Raw genomic sequence first — 9,578 nt, 5'->3', positions numbered from 1 at the left:
GATTTTGGGTATAGGAAATGTAATGCACTTAGAGTGATTTTTAGGGGTTAAGGATTGCTGATGCAATAAAATGGACTGGGGGTATAGAACATGCCACACTTCATTGATGTTTTTTGGGGGGGAAGTGTGTATTAGGTTATAAGTGAGAACCAGACCAGTGTGCATAAAGCCCTTTAGGACAGATTGCTGGATGCACCAAGATGAGGTGTTGGGGGTGCGCCTTCTGTAATTTAACATGGCAGTATGGCTTGCCACTGTTTCCAGGGACATGGTACTGGACCTGTCAATTTGACATTAGCCTGCCTACAATACCTGCAGGGACAAGCTGTGTGGCGGGGGCCTGGATATGTGAGTGGACTGGCACTGTAACCGGAGGAAAGCACATGCAGGCTAACACATGTGGTGTACTTACAGCATTGCGTATTCAAGGTTTCAGCTCACCCATGAAGCTCCATGATATTTGTTAGTAGCACCCTTTGCAATTACAATTGCATAAGGCAAGCACATTGGAACACACAGTCGTTACATGCAGGTATCTATAATATCACAATTATTAGACTACCTTGGTCATCATCTGTGAAACACGGAAGACATGTAATTGCTATGTCTATTTAATTCATTGTCAATTGCGCTCAGGGAAAGCCTGTCCCACCTAGAACACACTCCAGAACAAATATTATATCACCCTGGCAGAATTGGGGTTAGCCTGCCCATAGTGTCAGAAAATCGGATACAGTGACAACAAAGATATACTCTATCAGGCTTTAAGGTATGTATAAACACACCACTTCAGTGGACATCTGCACAGGCATGGCTTTCCACCCATGCATTCTAGAATTCAGCTGCAACTATGACATATTCAGTCTTGCTGGTGCATAACCTAGGCACTGAAAGTCCAGACTTGCATCAACACCTCAGCATTAGACTACAGCGACAACCTGCGGTAAAGTCAGTCTAGCTGAGTACACATACGGCCTCATCACGAGTTGGACGGTAGCCCTAACATGCAAAGGTAACGATAATACCGCCCCATTTAAAGGTCCGCCCAATCACAAGTCTGGCAGCATTTACCCCCTGCTCTAAGCTGAGGGTAAAAGTGCCAATTTAACGCCCATTTTCGGGTGCAATTAGCGCAGCGCTATTGGACACCTGGGGAATGGGGACTAACAGTTACCGGCCAACCCGTGATCGTGTGGTAATACCGCTGGGGGGTTGGCCGGTAACACTATCAGCCCAGGCGGTATCTTACCGCCGGGATAACTGCCAACTCATGATGAGGCCCATAGAGTCGTCTGCACTAGCGCTCTGTCATGACCACCAATAAGCATCCGCCCACGTGCCTGACCTCCTGGGCTGCTCACTGGAGCCTTTCCAGCCCTCCTCAATCCTAATCTCAGCCAAATGCACACACGCATATTAAGTCTCCTCTTAGAAATGCTCCCATCCATGGACTACGGTCCATGAGGGCACTCCTACCACAAAGCGTGCTGAGGCCATCCATAGCGGAAACAGCTCACTATAAATGACTCCTACAATAGAATTCAATTTGAAAGGCAATCAGCAAAGCGTACTTCCTAATCTCTAGGGATTCCCTTTTGCATTATGACATCAGTTACACCTTGCCACTCCTATTCCACGACCTGCTCTTGCTGTTCAAAGCATTTTGGGTTTTAGCATTCACATACTGGCAAAAAAGGGGTTTAACGGGCAATGTTGCCTTCTCTGGTGTCCTAAAGCTAAGGCCGATTGGGGCACTCATACTTCTAGTTCCCATCCTCTTTGGTTTTCAATAGAGATATCAGTATTACTTACCCTAAATCTATTCCTATTGCTTTGGGGGCCAATTCATGACCCCTCTTCCCTATTGGTTGTCCATTTCTCTTTGCAGCTATTCCTGGCCGACTGCTCCAGTAGTCATAAACACTGCCCACCTGACCCCTGATGCTGCACATTCTGCTATTGAAGAGTTATCAGCACACCTGTATTGTTATCTTTATGTTCTTCTTGACAGGAAACCCAATGAGGTTTATTTTAGAAGCCCCACTAAATTATGCCTAGGGAGCCTATAATATTTGCACATTGGCACACACAGGTCTCTTCCATGTAATTTTCAGCATTTGTATGACAGATTACAAAAGTGCAGTGTATGCCACCATTTTACACTCCACTGTGCAAAATGAGTAAATGTTGCCTGCAATGAATGCATGGTGAGCAGCGTTCACCATGCACTGTAGAAAGAAGGCAGATTCCATAGATGTCCACAGCGTTTGTGGCAGCATTAAAATTCACGCTGGCATTAATGTAGGATAATTTGGTGGCGGATCTAAAAGAAGACTCCAAAACATTTTGGCATGCGCTCCAATGTGGGTTTATTGGTTGTAACAATAGACACTTATCCTCTACACGTGTTTCACCACTTTTGAATGCAGTGGCGCATCAGAAGGTATACAAATATAGATCTCAGATTGTGCTCAGACTTTTGGGTGAACAAGAAGAAAAAAGAAAGAAATAAAAGGACATTTTTGGCTATGTACTTTTTGTTTTCAACTTAGTAAAGTAGTGCATATTTATATCAAAAAACCTGAGTCTAACAATAGTATAGATGAATAATTAGAACAGACCTTTAGGTAATTATGCTGTTTCATACTATTTAGCCTTCAGTGTGAAAAGACATTTGATTGTGTCTTGAGAAAATACCCTCATCGTTAAATCCAAAAGCTGTTGCAACATAGCATTCAATTTCCTTTAATAACTTAAAAGAGGCTTACTTTGGTGTGCTTCTTTCTTTCAAATATTTGGATTTGAAGATTTTAACAGGTCGATTTCCTGTGGGTTTTGAGTGGATCAATATTCTCAAGTGTTTACTTCATAGTTTTTCATGGGGCAGTCTCTATAGAGGGAAGTGCATTATATTTTGAGATTGTTAAGTAAACATCAAATTACAATTTGACCAAAAAAATGAACTCGCTAAATTCAAAGTAATACCGTCAGTTTATGCTCTACTTGATTGGTCTCTTACCTAGTGGTCTGTAGCTCCTCGATTCCAATGGATGCAGGTTTAAATTCCGAACTGCTCCATTTTGGATATCAAAATTGGCCGCTATTTAAATGCATAAACCGGCGTCATGACGTCACGCCCACGATCATGTGATGTGCGCGATCACGTCAGGATGCCATTTTGGATCAGGAAGAAACTCAAATATATGTTGCGTTCAGTCACTTTCAGACGGAACAATTGACTTATTACTTATTCTTATTTTTGAAGTATAACTTGGTTAAATTAAAGTAAAAGGACATGAGTCCTTTTAATTTGCGTGGCGGAAAAGAAAGGACGAGGTGAAATCATAACTCATGATCTGCTCCTCCTCTCCACCATCCAAATGATTGAAAATGATCCGTAATGTAAATGAATTGCATAAAAGTCTTAAACGGGGCATTTATGCATTTTATTTACGTTGTGTCTCAACAAAAATGAGCCGTTTGGATTTGCCCACAGCAGTAAGCTCAGAGGGGGGCTAAGACCGCCACCCAATGAAAAAAGTGTAAAGTTGTGCCTAAATCTTTGGCAACCACCCTGACACAAAGGTAGTCTGTGAAGCCTCTTATGCCATCTCGGCAGGCTTGTTTACAATTGCAATCTTCTGTATCAACGTAACTTTGCCTGAACCAGTGCAACACCACATTTCACACCATCCTTAGGCCAAGTGTTCCCTCGGGCTATAGTCTGGCATACTTTATTGTCATTATAGAAGTTGATTACAATGTGCAACTCCTCAGGGAAAGTCTCAGGAAACTCTTAACTTCCAAGAAGATTTTTAAAAACCTTGTGCAGGGGCCATGCTGATCTTCTCTGTATCTTTGCAATTTTACTATATGTGCTGCCGAAGCGAGCACACACACTTTACTCAAATTTCTTAAATACCCGATTGCCCATGGGGCATGAGCTATTAACAAGGTACTTCTATCAACAGCAACCACTCAGGGTAACTGAGTGGGGATTGCAATTGCACAGTTTCTGCATTATAAATTGCACCTCTGTGTGGAAGAGCTTGGGATCAAAGTATGGTGGTGTTCCCCTATCTGGTCGTTCAGGCTATTTCAACAAATTTCTATGGATGATTTGTTTTTTCCTTTTGATCAATCTATTTTGGTTCACCTCTACTCCTCTATTGCCTTTAAACATCCTCTCTCCCCCACCAAATTTGCTAAGTCCCAACTCACCATCTACATTATTTAGTGAAGAGAGAAGTTGTGGCATACGAGGTAAGTGTTTTTTTACGGGGGGAGGGTGTGTTTGAGTGTGTATATGTCTGTAAGTGTGTCTGTCTGCCTTTCGGTATGTCTGTGAGGGGGCGGACAGGGAATGTTTGTAGTGGGAAAAGAAAGGGAAGGGGCATGGGAGCAGGTAAATGTGAGTGCGTTTGTGTGTGCATCAGTGTGTCTGTGGTGGATGGGTTGCGGGGAATATTTTGGTGAGGAAGGGCAGTGGCGGGGAAGGAAAGGGGATCTTGTCCTCCCCACCCCTGATTTCCACAAGCTCCCACAAACATTGCAGAGGGTGGAGATGGGGGTGGTTGTGGATGGTGGATTAGATTCACAAGCAGGTTATGTGAAACCGCACCAGAGATGTGATATTGCTACTTTTGAAGGCTGCACAAAATCGGATACAAAAATCATTGTTTTTTGTATGCATCTTTCAAAATACAGAAATAAAGGGGAAAAAATGTCTTCCAGTGCAAGATGCACTCTTGCTTTTAGAGGCAATTGTTATATTTGAAAAAGTGTTTTGCGATTTTGCAAGAAGTGTTTAAAAAAAAGTTTTCAAAAAGTTTGTAAAAACTGAATGAAAAAATAAAAAAAAAAAAAAAAAAAATATCATAAAACCTTTCTTTTAGTGCCTTCCCTGCAGACACTGTTGAAGACTGTATCTGCGTTTGTGGTAGCTAATGTATCTCAATCCGTCTTATATATCTGTTCTTGTGTGTCTTCCAGCACAGTATCCTCCTCTGCCACCAGTAGGCTGATGGGGAATGGGACTTGTCGAACAGACCTCTCGAGCCACAAGGAAATGGTGGCAAGCTTCGCATGGCCAGTGTCCTTGACCTTAAACCCTTAAACTACAAAAAGTCAGAAGAAAAAGCGCCCCCGCCCCCGCGCCCCCAACTCTCTGCTTGGTCAGAACTTGATTTGTGTAAGATTGTGGATTAAAGGGTAGGCTAGTGGCCTGATGGTTGTCTGTTTGTTCTGCCCAAAAACAGTTTGGACATTTGAGAATATAATGGCACACAGTCACCCTTCTGGCTTGAGCATGAATGATGTTTACGTAGAAAATACATTGTGTCCTGTTGTTATATTTCCTTTGTGAATTTCCTGCAAGTATGAGTGAATACAAATTAAATAAATAAAGCCATGTCATTTAGCTTTGCCAACACATGTTCCGGCATTTAAGCTTTAACGTAATATTTATATTTTTTTCCCTCAGCTTCCTTCCTGACAGTCACTGTGCTTTCCTCAATACCATCCTCTAGTTCATGTTGATCCACCAGTGTTTCATTGCTGTTTGACCGTCCAATCAGTGTCCACCCTGCCATCAATATGAGCAGTCCTGCTTGTATTGATGGGGAACAGCCCTCCTCCTTAGGACACAATCAATCCTCGAAATGTTTTGGACTTATCAGTAATTCACCATGGTAGAGAGAACAAGGGACCCATTTCTGGGCATAACCTCTTTCCCATTGGAAGACAAACCAAAAACAAAAAGTGATGAATGGAAGTTTTTTCATTAATCATATCCACTCTCATTGCACTGGGAAACTGTCCATTAAATGGTATTGTTCCCATGTGTACTTAGGCAGTTAGAAGTAGAGTGACTTTTTATTCTCTTCATGAATTCATGAAAAAAACGTTTCAAACTTTACAAAGATTTTGTGGGCATTTAAGCAATCGTATGCTATAGTGGCATGACAACCGGTGCCCTCGAGGTTCTAGTTTTTCCCCTGCAGAAACAGCTGCAACCATAAAACCAACAGCTGCAACTATAAAACAAATTACTGTAATGTATACATGTCAAACCCAGGAAGTCCATGTGCAGAAATATTCATGCAGAACACAATGTGCTAAAAAAAGAAAGAAAGAAAGAAAAAAAGAACAAAAGAAAGAAAGAAAGAAGGAAGGAAGGAAGGAAGGAAGGAAGGAAGGAAGGAAGGAAGGAAGGAAGGAAGGAAGGAAGGAAAGGGGGAAGGAAGGAAAGGGGGAAGGAAAACAGCAACCGTTCTCTACATATTTTTTAAAGGGCAAAGAAATAACATGAAAGCTGAAATACAAGAGAAGCAAAATTACAGAGTGCCTTTTTTGAGACCACAATCAAGTCGGTTGTGCAGGAAAAGCAGTGGATGGGATGGGCATAAATTGTGGGTGAGGGTGCATGTGTGTCTGTGCATGCCTAAATATGGGCATAACATTCTGAAACTGTGTCACTCATTCTGATCATACTGGAAATAGATACAAAGGGGGAACTGTTATCCCCTTTTCAGAATTCTGCAGATGCCAAATACAGAGTTTGGTTAATACTGCACATCTTGACATAATACTAGTGTCAGTATGATGAAGCAGGACATGCCAATTTATATTTTGCTTACGTGAAGAAAGGAAAAACATATGAAGGCAATCTGTCAAGAAAGGCACACCTCAGAACAGGAAACTTCAAGCTCACAAAATAAGTAAGTGTGTTGTACATTACACTGAATGAAACATACTTAATTTCAGCCAATGCAAGGCAGAAAGCAGCTGGAAGGAAGGGAGGAGAGCAGAGAAGAAGGTCACCAATGCCGGCTCAGTTCCACATTTGACCACGATGCCTGTCAGACCAGCAACTACCCATCACCAAAAGGCTGGACATTGACTCCATCCATGAAATCATTAATGTTTTCCAGGATAATCTGAAGTCCACAAACAACATCCACACTTCAATGCTCATTCTCGTAGTGGTTTGAGGCAGGCCCCTGTTCGCATCCTCATGCTCTCGGAGCAGTGAGAATTTTGGTCTGGGAAGTATTCCCGTATTCTGACAATCCCTCACTTCGCCAATGAGATGTTCAAGTACATCACCACGTAGCTGGGCATTCACCATACGTTCTCCTTTGTGTACTAACCACAAGCAAATGGAATGTGTGAAGGCCTGAACGGTCTCCTGAAGGTGGCAATAGCTAAAACAAACCAGAGCACAGAGAAAAATGCGTTACTGGGCATACACCTTGCACTGTTTGCATTGTACAATAAGCCAGGGTTCGACCACATTTAACGCCCCATGAGGCGGTAACAGGACAATGCATGCAACTCCCATTGGCTCCTCCCACTAGGGCACTGAAGGACTGTGAGAGTAGTGCATATGTGTTAGGTCAGGAAATGTATGACTACATTGCTTCCTTGATTGCAAGTGCCTCTTTTATCTTTCGCCAGATACAATGACACAGGGGGGCCCAGAAGACAGTGGAGAGAGCAACTGTGACAACAAACCAAAGGACTCAGAGATTCAGGGGCTAATTCATGGAATAAATGTGTGCTGAAATGTGTGGTGCAAGCTGGCGCAAGCGTAAAAAAGCTAGCGCACCCGTGTGAATTGCACACGTGCGAATCATAGAAGGCTCTGCTTGTGTTTTTCCTGGGATTTGTGTCAAATCTGTACTAACCTTACACGTCACTGCGACTTTCCAAACATGTTCGTGACAGGAAGGGGGAAGCGCACAACTTCTCGAGCACACACCTAAAAAGGGGGCGGAACACGGGGACTGGGGAACAACGCATGAAAATGTAGGCATAACGTGGGAAGTACCACTGGGAAACACACTCAATGCCCACACGCTAGTGAACAACACGTATTCATGGAATCAACTAGGGAAAACCCACGCACGTCGAAATACACGCACAATTATGTCCGCCACACGAAAGCAGGCGGAAGCACCCCAGTGTAGCATAAATGTGTGCACAAACAACAAACAAGCATATACAGCTACGATGAATGTCCCATTCCTCGCAGCATTGATCGTGGGACACCACAGGAGGAGGAGAATAGCCAGGCCCCATATTTATTTGCCCAGGACCAGTCTTTTTGGGATGCCTGATGACCAGGTCTATGGCAGGTATAGGTTTCCACCTCATATCATCCTAGAGCTGTCAGGGAATGGGAGGATGAACTCACATCACCCACCCTGTGCTCCCAAGCATTGAGCCCCTTGGAGAAGGCGCTCAATATACTGCATTTTTGGCCACTGGGTCATTTCAGCAGACAACTGCCATAGTGGGGGGCTTCTCACAGCCCACGCAGTCATGTTGTCTACACCAGGCGTTGGCAATTATCACTGCGCGCCCCTCATTCCGCAGGCACATATACATGCCCAGAACACCGTGGTCCTGGACTTCTACAGGGTGGCACACTTCCCCAAAGTGCTCAGTGCCATAGATAGCACCCATGTGCCCTACGTCCACTTAAGTCTACTGAGCACATCTATCGAAACCACAAGCACTGGCATTCCATCAACGTGCAGGTGGTATGCGATGCCAAGGGAATCATCACCTCTGTCTATGCAAACTATGCAGGGTTCACCCATGATAGTTTCATATTCAGAATGTCTGCCCTGAGCCGGGCCCTGGAAGCTGGGAAGCATGGCAACACATGGCTCCTAGGTGAGTACAAATGCCTGTGCACATACATGCATGTCACACACAGACAAATACACAAGTCCGACTAATGACAACCATTATCACCTTACCAGGGCACAGTGCCTACCCTCTGAGCACCTACATGATGACGCCAATACGGAACCCCACCACACCACCCCAGGTAAGATACAACGCAGCCCATATCACATTGCAACCAGGGCCATAGTGAAGCGCACATTCGGAGTGCTCGGGTCACGCTTCCGCTCCCTTGACCGCTCTGGTGGACAGCTACTATATGCACCCCCAGTAGTGTGCAGGATCATTGTGGCAGCATGTGTCCTGCACAACGTTGCAACACGGCATGGTGTACTGGTGGACATGGTGGTGCCCCCAAATCACCATCCACATGCACGCCCGCTGCGCATGGAAGGGGAATGGGCATGTGGCGAGGCAGCCCGTACCCAGCTTGTGGCCACATTTTTCACCTAAACTCCAACCCTTGCGGAGTGCACACAGGCCTGGCACATAACAAGTCAAAATCGATGTTGAGAAAGGGACAGTTAACTGTCACAACCATACCACCCTGAGAATGTGTCCATGGAAGTGCCACATTGTGTGCATCCCCAGCTACTTAAACACAACCAATCCCATGTGACCAAAGGCAGCACATGCAAGGTGCATATCCCCCCATGCAAAACTGGGCATAAAAGTACTGGTATGCCACCCAAACCCTCCCAACCCCCATAACCCCCGTCTGCCACACCATAGCATGGTGTGCAACGGCAAAACATCCAACCATATGCACAACACATGACACAAAAGTCATGAAGTGCCACGTGAGAAATGTAAATGGGCACCAGACAATCACACCTGACATGTGTAGGGGAGGAATGGCCATGAGGCCCCCCACACCTACAGCT

The 9,578-nt window shown here is 44.5% G+C and overlaps 1 non-coding gene across 1 annotated transcript; it reads right to left on the bottom strand.

Moving 5' to 3' along the window:
- Positions 1-3,787: 3,787 nt before the first annotated feature.
- LOC138581595 (U6 spliceosomal RNA) lies at positions 3,788-3,894 on the bottom strand. The gene has a single exon (XR_011304656.1). It is a non-coding gene; the product is annotated as a U6 spliceosomal RNA (small nuclear RNA).
- Between the last annotated feature and the right edge of the window lie 5,684 nt (positions 3,895-9,578).

Source organism: Ambystoma mexicanum, chromosome 3p (assembly GCF_040938575.1).
Source record: "Ambystoma mexicanum isolate Mex_15411 chromosome 3p, UKY_AmexF1_1, whole genome shotgun sequence".
NCBI classification, from domain to species: Eukaryota; Metazoa; Chordata; class Amphibia; order Caudata; family Ambystomatidae; genus Ambystoma; species Ambystoma mexicanum.
Note: the sequence above shows the minus strand (reverse complement) of the source record. Positions and strands in the feature narration are given on the sequence as shown.